We start from the raw sequence: 10,328 nt of genomic DNA, 5'->3' as shown, positions 1-10,328 counted from the left end.
GTGCACTTGTTGTGTCAGTTTCATCGTTCTGCGCTTCCTTCCTCAGCGCCTTCGATCTTGTCGGCTTCATCCCTTCGTGTGTGGCTCTATGCGTGTGGGCGAGGCTCTTCCAAGGCGAGCTCGACTCAGCTGGGGGCGGGGCTGATTATCTCTCATGGTAGTTCGTGGCTGTCATCTAATCTAGCTCTAGGGTGAGCTTCCCCATCTTTCGACGGTACGACGTCCTTCGAGCCAGGACGAGGGGCAGGGGTCCTCTTCGGAGATGGTTTCGGGTTGGTTGTTGCAACTCACCACTCCTGGTGTAGATGAGGGCATGCTCCCTTCCTATGTTGGGTCTCATCTTCTTCGTGCTTCCGCTCCACCTATAGTGCTCATTCCGCGGCTGGGGACATCAGCGACATCAAGCGAAGCTTTGTTTTTCATTCTGTTGTAGTGCTTGGTGTAGTTGATGTTTGTAAGTTGGCTAGTAGCACCATGTATCTGCCGTCTTTTCTTCTTTTTCTCCTCTCGTAAGGTGCTGTTCGATGTAATTCCTGGCCGGTTGATGGCTTTGTTAATTCAAAGCCGGGCTCACTCTCAAGCCTTCGTTCCAAAAAAAAAGTGTAAGACAGACATACTCTGCGAAACTATGCATCCGGACTGTCAAAAAAGTTGGATGTTGTACAGTTACAGACTCGTGGTACCATTCATTTTCAGTTCCTTTGTGAGATCAATTTGAGACAAGTTGCTTTGACCGAGATGTTCATGTCGGTGGACTGGGAACATGGAGCTCAAAATGTTTTCTTTTGGGCAAATTTTCTGTTTGTTATTCACTCATTAGCATTGCTTGAGTAATTGATGCTACAGTCTCTCACTTGGACCATGTGTTCCACCAAGATAACCTTCCAAGATGGAAACGTCTTAGCAACCATACGCTAAGCTGTCCTGGTCTAACTGTCAATAGCTGCAGGAACAGAGTTTCGTGGGTTGATTTGCTCTGACGCCATGAACGGAGAAGGCACTAGCGTTGGATAGCACGTCCAGTGAGTGAGTTGACTCCAAACGAGCAAACTGGGTTAGTCACCTGAACCACCCTACTATACAAGACTTGCTGTTCGTACGCAATAATTCATTGTGCAGGTCAAGGAGTGAGACAATATATGCCAAACGGAACGATTCATTCTGCAGGCCTAAAAAATCGCAAAAATCGTTCAGTTTTGCCATGTCCATTAAACTTGTTTATTTATGTCCAAAAAAGTCACAAAAAAAAATGGAAGAGCTAAACTGACTGAGGCAACCATACTTTTTTGTGCTAATAAGAAAAATGAACGAGTTAAGGCAACCCTACTTCGTTGTACTAATAATTTTACCAATGCGAATTTGTCGAACCTAGTTCTCTGCAGGCTTCAAGGGCTCTTTGGAGGGACATTTATCACTGGCGAATCGCCCTATGCAGCTGCAGACCGTTGCGCAAATATGAAGGTATGTATTTTTCTCTTCCCTGAACTTCAGTACTTCAACTGGAACTACTCTTGTGTAGCAAACTGCACCTGACAAAGTCTCCCCAAATATAAGGGCCTAACAGATGAAGCACATTATTTGGTAGTTCGAGTTATGAAGTGGCATTAGTAGTTAATGAAGAAAATAACAGCTACTTGTCATGCAAGTAGCTGGGTTGGGCCCATCATGAAAAATGAACTACAGTAATTGTCTATATGCAAGCTCAACTCTCTGGATGGAGATAGGCTCATGATCGCATTCTAGGATGCCTTTTAGTTTTTATAGTCGTGCAACTTATTTCAGACTTTGTTGAGGTTTGCAATTAAGGTTGAGACAAAACACCAGCAAAAAAAGGTTGAGAGAGAAGAATAAGGTTGTTTTGTGGACTCCAGTTAGCTTGTTGTGTTTATCTATTGAGAACTTCATCGGGCAGTGACGGTTTGAGAACAGTGTTCACTTGGGAAAAGAAGAATGTACATCTTATTTTGTAAATGCTCGCAAAAAACCTCCAGATGGATCCTTGACTCCTTTGAGCCCAGATTCAAAAACATTTCACAGTTTCGAAAAAAATCTTAAAACAATTTCACATGTTTATATAGATATGTGAAACTAAATTCTTAAACTTACACTAATTCCTTTGTAGAAAAAATGATGATTTTTTTTTCAAATGAACAACATCGACATACAATACTTTAAATTCTACCCACTCAGGCATGTTATGAATGGTATGATACTGGTACAAAGTAAAAAAAGCACCCCACCCAACCTCATCTTGAATCTGAAGAACAAAATGGGAAATTTGACCAAAGACGAGCATTAACAATGTGAGATAGTGGAGGAAAGGATTCGAGAAACAAACTACTTGTTGGCAACTCAAACATTTTAAACATACTTATTTGGTTACAGCTAAACTTGGTATTCTTGCACATTGGAGAACTCCATGAAGGTATTTATTAGATTTAGATTCTCTAGAACACCCTACCGAGTTTTGTAGATATATAAGATCACTATGGATAAGAACACATAAATACACTAGATGAGGATACATAAAGACACTATAATAGTACAATAAAATGCATAAATCAATTTGTAAGTAATGTGATACTTTTTATTTGCTTAGAATAAAGTAAATGCAGTATAACAAATTAGTTTCTTAAACAAACTACTAAAAACATATTTTATGACAAATATAGTTTTAGTTTAGCACAACTAATGTATTGACATAAATAAATATTATAATCATGCAAAAAAATATGAGTGAATACATTATTAACTCTAATAGTTTTATCCAAATAATATTGAAGATAATACAGTGAAAAATATATGACATGCATTTAGTGAATAAGAAATAAAATGAAGCAAAAATGTTTAGTATAAATATGTATGAGCAATTATTTGTAACTAAGTTCACTAGACATCACCAATGACAGACTCGATTATTTGTAGTAGAAAAAATCATTTCGGCTAATTTTGTTAGACGTCATAAAAAGATTTATTTGATTATTATTTTTACCATGGATATGTATAAATATGATAAATCTGCAACTTGGATTCGATTATATTAAATTACAATGTAAAAAAGTGTTAGCAAATATATAAACAGAAATTTAGGCAATTGTTTATATTATTTTAAAATAATTAAAGTGTATTTTCTTTAATTCTGAAAATATGAATTGCCATTAAAAGTATGTTAATGCTTAAAAATATTGTTTCAAATGGTTCATTAGTTCAACCAAAATTTTAAAGGGACAACATTTTCCCCCCTAATTTCGGCCCGACCTCATCTTACCCCTAAATAAAAACAGTGTTCAACTATACCCCTCTTCCATTTGGTGCCCATATAGAAATACCCCCTCTGTGTTGTTTCTGTCCGGTCAAAGGGGTTTGACCGTCAAATGGACGTTTTTTGGACATAGTTGCCCTTGTGTGCATATGCCACTGACACGTGGGACCTACGTTGGGGAAAAACCTCTCTCTTATAGGTGGACCCCACCATGGAAACTCTCTCTCCCTAACATGTGGGCCACGAGACCCATGGTCAAAGTCTATTGGCATTTAAATTAATCTAAGCAGATTCTATTAGCTTGCTAATTAAACTAGGGGGCAAGATGTCACAGACTAATGTTTTAATTAAATGGGTAATTACCCATTAACCTAAATTAGTGGGAGCCACATGGCGGTGGCACATCTCAGCAAAGTCACCGCTTGCAACCAAACCGCACAGCGGAGACCGCATGGCAGGCCATGGGAGCAGAGGGTGAGGCTTCCAGGGTGTACCCTGAGCTCGTGTGCATCGAGGGGATGCAACAGGAGGGTGCGGGGTGGCCGGAGGCGAGCTGCTGGCAGACCTAAGTGCAACAGAAGCTCGGATGCGACGGCGGCTATGCTACAGGGCACAGCCAAGCCGGCTGAGCGGCTCATTAGCTTCTTGGAGATGCCAGGAACGCATTGAAGCTTTCACCGATGACGAGCACGGGCTGCAGCGATGACGCGCGATATGGCAGGCGGCGACAGAGCTCCGCCATTGTGGGGATCCTAGCTAGGAGACGAAATCGAGGAGGGGGCGAAGGGGAAAGGTTCGCGAGCTCAAAGCGAAGTTGCCGGTGCAGTTGGTGAGGCCAGGGAGGCTCTTTAGACGACGAATCGAGCAACAGCGACGCTAGATGCAGTAGACGAAGACGATGATGGTTGGCTTGATTTCAGCCCTCCTAGATCAAACCCGTCAATGGTGAGGTAGAGGGCGTCCTCGCGGAGCTCAAGGACATGCTGGTTGGAGGGGGGCTAGCCGGTGGCTACGCATACGCGGAACGGCGGCAAGTGGTAGCTCTAGGGGGGCCTCGGGATCAAGAAAAGGAGAAAGGGAAACATGCGTTTGAGAGAGAGGGGGATGTGTGGCATTCTTAGCCGGTCGAGAGCGTCGGCGGAAGCAAGAGGTGGCGTCACGCATGCGCGCTCGTGCCAGGAGGCACAAGGTTGAAGAAAGCGATTGGTCGCGGTGGTGGGCTGGGCTGCCTACATGGGCCACTACATGTAATGTTCTCTCTGCCTCTTTTTCTTTTGTTTTAGTTTTCTCTATCTTCTTTAGCGAGGGGTAAAAATGTCTAGAAAACATGCATTTGATGATCAAACCCCTTTGACTAGACGGAAACGGCACGGAGGGGTATTTCCATAAGGGCACGAGACGGAAGAGGGGTATAGTTGAGCACTGTTTTTATTTATGGGTAAAGATGAGGTCGGGCCAAAATTAGGGGGGAATGGAATTGGCCAGTTTTAAAATATAAGTTGTACTTGAAATGAATTCATGATATACTTTGTAACAATAAATAAACAACTTACTACATTTTCAATGCGTCCCTATTTTTCAATTCGTTTCTCGTCTTGTGCACTGTATCCACTCTCCAAGAGATCGCAATAGTACCATCACGGATGCCGCCCAGGCCTTGCCAGATCTCCGCCGCTCCACCCACACCTAGGCGCCTGCCTGCCTTGGCCTACGCATCTATATCTGGATCCATCTGTCAACCAGGTACCCTCCGCCATTGCCGACACCGTTCATGGCCGACACCACGCCCGACAAGTGCTCAGCTAAATGACATAGCAATTTTTTGGACCTTCTCATTGTTTTACTTTGGAGCAAAGACGATTAATTCAGGCGAGGAGTGTTTCTATTACTTCATGTATTCATCTTCATTGAATGATGAGGAAGATGAGGATCAGACAACGATGACGAAGGCGATTCTTGAAGAGAAACGGGGAAAGCAGGAGAGCATGTTCTCAACTACAAGGGTTCAACAAAGAGACATCGACTTTTGCATAGACAGAGGGAATGGGGCCATATGAATATGTACGATGACTAGTTTGCCTTGATACGCTCTTCGGTCCCTATTTCCAACGCCGGTCCCGTATGCGACGACATCTGTTCGAATGCATCTACTAGTCTGTCAGGGCCTATGATGATTACTTGAGCTGAAGAAGTCTATTTAGCCAACATTGCTAGGTTTAAACAAGGGACAACACAAAATCCCATCCGACCCTTAGGAACACACTGTTGGGGAACGTAGTATTTCAAAAAAAATCCTACGATCACGCAAGATCTATCAAGGATAAGCATAGCAACGAGCAGGGAGAGTGTGTCCACGTACCCTCGTAGACCGAAACCAGAAGCGTTTAGTACCGCGGTTGATGTAGTCGAGCGTCTTCGTGATCCAGCCGATCCAAGCACCAAACGTACGGCACCTCCGGTTCAGCACACGTTCAGCTCGATGACGTCCCTCGATCTTCTTGATCCAGTTGAGGACGAGGGAGAGTTCCATCAGCACGACAGCGTGGCGACGGTGATGATGAAGTTACCGGTGCAGGGCTTCGCCTAAGCATTACGACGATATGAAGGAGGAGGAGGAGGAGGAGGCCGGCCAAGGGGGCACGCGCCATGGGGAGTCCAACTAGGATTCCCAATCCTAGTTGGAGTCCCCTTCCTTCCAAGAGAGGGAGAGAGAGGGAAGGAGGAAGAAGGGAGAAGGAAAGAGGGGGCGCCACCCCCCTCAACAGTACAATTCGAACTGGCCATGGGGGGGCGCGTGGCCTCCCTTATGGCCCTCCTCTCCTTTCCACTAAGGCCCGTGAACTTCCCGGGGGGGGGGGGTACCCCGAAACTCATCCGAAACAGCCCGAACCATTCCGGTGTCCGAATGTAACCTTCCAATATATGAATCTTTACCTCTCGACCATTTCGAGACTCCTCGTCATGTCCGTGATCTCATCCGGGACTCCGAACAATCTTCGGTCATCAAATCACATAACTCATAATACAAATCGTCATTAAGCGTGCGGACCCTACGGGTTCGAGAACTATGTAGACATGACCGAGACACATCTCCGGTCAATAACCAATAGCGGAACCTGGATGCTCATATTGGCTCCTACATATTCTACGAAGATCTTTATCGGTCAAACCGCATAACAACATATGTCATTCCCTTTGTCATCGATATGCTACTTGCCCGAGATTCGATCGTCGGTATCATCATACCTAGTTCAATCTCTTTACTGGCAAGTCTCTTTACTCGTTTCGTAATGCATCATCCCGTAACTAACTCATTAGTTACAATGCTTGCAAGGCTTATAGTGATGTGCATTACCGAGAGGGCCTAGAGATACCTCTCCGATACACGGAGTGACAAATCCTAATCTTGATCTATGCCAACAGAAAAAACACCATCGGAGACACCTGTAGAGCATCTTTATAATCACCCAGTTACATTGTGACGTTTGATAGCACACTAAGTGTTCCTCCGGTATTCGGGAGTTGCATAATCTCATAGTCAGAGGAATATGTATAAGTCATGAAGAAAGCAATAGCAATAAAACTAAACGATTATTATGCTAAGCTAACGGATGGGTCTTGTCCATCACATCATTCTCTAATGATGTGATCCCGTTCATCAAATGACAACACATGTCTATGGTTAGGAAACTCAACCATCTTTGATTAACAGGCTAGTCAAGTAGAGGCATACTAGGGACACTCTGTTTTTGTCTATGTATTCACACATGTACTAAGTTTCCGGTTAATACAATTCTAGCATGAATAATAAACATATATCATGATATAAGGAAATATAAATAACAACTTTATTATTACCTCTAGGGCATATTTCCTTCAGTATCCCACTTGCACTAGAGTCAATAATCTAGTTCACATCGTCATGTGATTTAACACCAATAGTTCACATCTTTATGTGATTTGTTCACATCACCATGTGACTAACACCCAAAGGGTTTTTACTAGAGTCAATAATCTAGTTCACATTTCTATGTGATTAACACCCAAAGAGTACTAATGTGTGATCATGTTTTGCTTGTGAGAGAAGTTTAGTCAACGGGTCTATCATATTCAGAGCCGTATGTATTTTGCAAATTTTTATGTCTACAATGCTCTGCATGGAGCTACTCTAGCTAATTCCTCCCACTTTCAATATCTATCCAGATTGAGACTCAGAGTCATATGGATCGGTGTAAAAGCTTGCATCGACGTAACTCTTTAAGACGAACTCTTTATCACCTCCATAACCGAGAAACATTTCCTTAGTCCTCTTAGGTAACTAAGGATAATTTTGACCGCTGTCCAGTGATCCACTCCTGGATCACTATTGTACCCTCTTGCCAAACTCATGGTGAGGTACACAATAGGTCTGGTACACATCATAGCATACTTTATAGAGCCTATGACTGAGGCATAGGGAATGACTTTCATTCTCTTTCTATTTTCTTTCATGGTCGGGTTTTGAGTCGTACTGAACTTCACACCTTGTAACACAGGCAAGAACTTCTTCTTTGACTGTTCCATTTTGAACTACTTAAAATCTTGTCAAGGTATGTTCTCATTGAAAAATCTTATCAAGCGTCTTGAAATATCTCTATAGATCTTGATGCTCAATATGTAAGCAGCTTCACCGAGGTCTTTCTTTGAAAAAATTCCTTTCAAACACTCCTTTATGCTTTCTAGAAAATTCTACATCATTTCCGATCAACAATATGTCATTCACATATACTAATCAGAAAGGTTGTAGTGCTCCCACTCACTTTCTTGTAAACACAGGCTTCTCCAAAAGTCTGTATAAAACCATATGCTTTGATCACACTATCAAAGCATATATTCCAACTCCGAGAGGCTTGCACTAGTCCATAAATGGATCGCTGGAGCTTGCACACTTTGTTAGCACCATTAGGATCGACAAAACCTTATGGTTGCATCATTTACAACTCTTCTTTAAGATATCCATTAAGGAATGAAGTTTTGACATCCATTTGCCAAATTTCATAATCATAAAATGCAGCAAATTGCTAACATGATTCGGACAGACTCTACGAGTGAGAAAATCTCATCGCAGTCAACACCTTGAACTTGTCGAAAACATTTTGCGACAAGTCGAGCTTTGTAGATAGTAACACTACCATCAACATCCATCTTCCTCTTGAAGATCCATTTATTCTCAATGGCTCGCCGATCATCGGGCAAGTCAATCAAAGTCCATACTTTGTTCTCATACATGGATCCCATCTCAGATTTCATGGCCTCAAGCCATTTCGCGGAATCTGGGCTCATCATCGCTTCCTCATAGTTCGTAGGTTCGTCATGGTCTAGTAACATGACTTTCAGAACATGATTACTGAGGGAGTCCTGGATTAAGGGGTCCTCGGGCGTCCGGACTATGTAACATGGGCCAGACTAATGGGCTATGAAGATACAAGACAGAAGACTTCTTCCATGTCCGGATGGGACTCTCCTTTGCGTGGATGGCAAGCTTGGCGTTCGGATATGTAGATTCCTTCCTGGTAAACCGACTCTGTACAACCCTAGGCCCCTCCGGTGTCTATATAAACTGGAGGGTTTAGTCCGTAAAGGCGATCACAATCATACAGGCTAGACTTCTAGGGTTTAGCCATTACGATCTCGTGGTAGATCAACTCTTGTAATTCTCATATTCATCAAGATCAATCAAGCAGGAAGTAGGGTCTTACCTCCATCAAGAGGGCCCGAACCTGGGTAAACATCGTGTCCCCCGTCTCCTGTTACCATCGACCCTAGATGCACAGTTCGGGACCCCCTACGCGAGATCCGCCGGTTTTTACACCGACATTGGTGCTTTCATTGAGAGTTCCATTGTGATGTCATCAGAAGGTTCGATGGCTCCATCAGTCATCTACAACAATGCTGCCCTTGGGGAGATTTTCCTCCCCGGCCAACTCGCTTGGCCATCTAGAGCAGATCGACAGCTACGCCCTAGCTCACCGGATTAGTTTTGGAAATCTGGACTATGTCGCTGATATCCAAGGAGACTTGATCTTCCAAGGGTTCACGACCCCAACCTCCGCTCTGGCCCTAGATCCGGAGCGCCTCGCCAGGTCCGAAGACGGGATTACTGAGCCCGTCGGACTATCTACGACCACTAAGCCCGCACGGGAGAGCCGGAGGAAGTAGCGTCTCTGGCAACCGTCATGAAGCCGGACTCTTCTCCGGACACTGGCTCCGAACCCTCGGAATCAGCATCGTGTGAACTCGGCCAAGGAGTTTCCTTCCAGCCGTACTCCACGGATTTTCTTCTCCCTGGCCAAACCTCGCCTTTAAGTGAGGCTCTGGACTTGATGTGATCCCTCGTCATTACAGAGGAGCAATGTCCGAACTACGCCCAGCCTGGACTAGGGGCTGAGAGCGGGGAATTTTATGTCCCACCCACCACCCACTTCATAGCCACTGTCGAGGACTTAACTGACATGCTCGACTATGGCTCCGAAGACATCGACGGTATGGACCATGATGCCGGAGACGAGCAGGCCGAAAACCCGCCGTTTACCGGACGCTAGACGGCCACCTCTTCGTATGACGTGTACATGGTGGACACACCCAAAGAGGGTAGCGGCGGTGATAAAGAAGATCCAGTCGGTGATAAACCTCCTGAGACACAGCCAAAGCGCCGACGTTAGTGGCGCCGCTCTAAACCACGCCGTGGAAAAGACAGCAGCACCGGCACAAGAGACAACAGCACTACGGACGATGTCGAAGACAAAGAAGACCCTGTCGAGCCAACTTCCGAAGAGGACGATCGGGAAGATGGGCGAGTTAGCCCTGACGAACAGGGTGTAAACAAAGACTCGAAGGACAGTAATTATCTCCCACTCTCCGAGGACGAGGTGAGCCTGCTAGGAGCCGGAAAAAGAAGCAGCAGCAGCTTCAAGCTGATCAAGATCTGCTCAACGATAGGTGGACTGATGTCCTGGCAGCCGAGGAATACGGCCTCGAGCGCCCAACCAAAAGTTACTCGAAGCACAAACTGCTACCCCAATCTGAC

Source organism: Aegilops tauschii, chromosome 7, assembly GCF_002575655.3.
Source record: "Aegilops tauschii subsp. strangulata cultivar AL8/78 chromosome 7, Aet v6.0, whole genome shotgun sequence".
In the NCBI taxonomy this organism is placed as follows: domain Eukaryota; kingdom Viridiplantae; phylum Streptophyta; class Magnoliopsida; order Poales; family Poaceae; genus Aegilops; species Aegilops tauschii.
The sequence above is the reverse complement of the archived record's forward strand: the minus strand, read 5'-3'. Positions refer to the sequence as shown.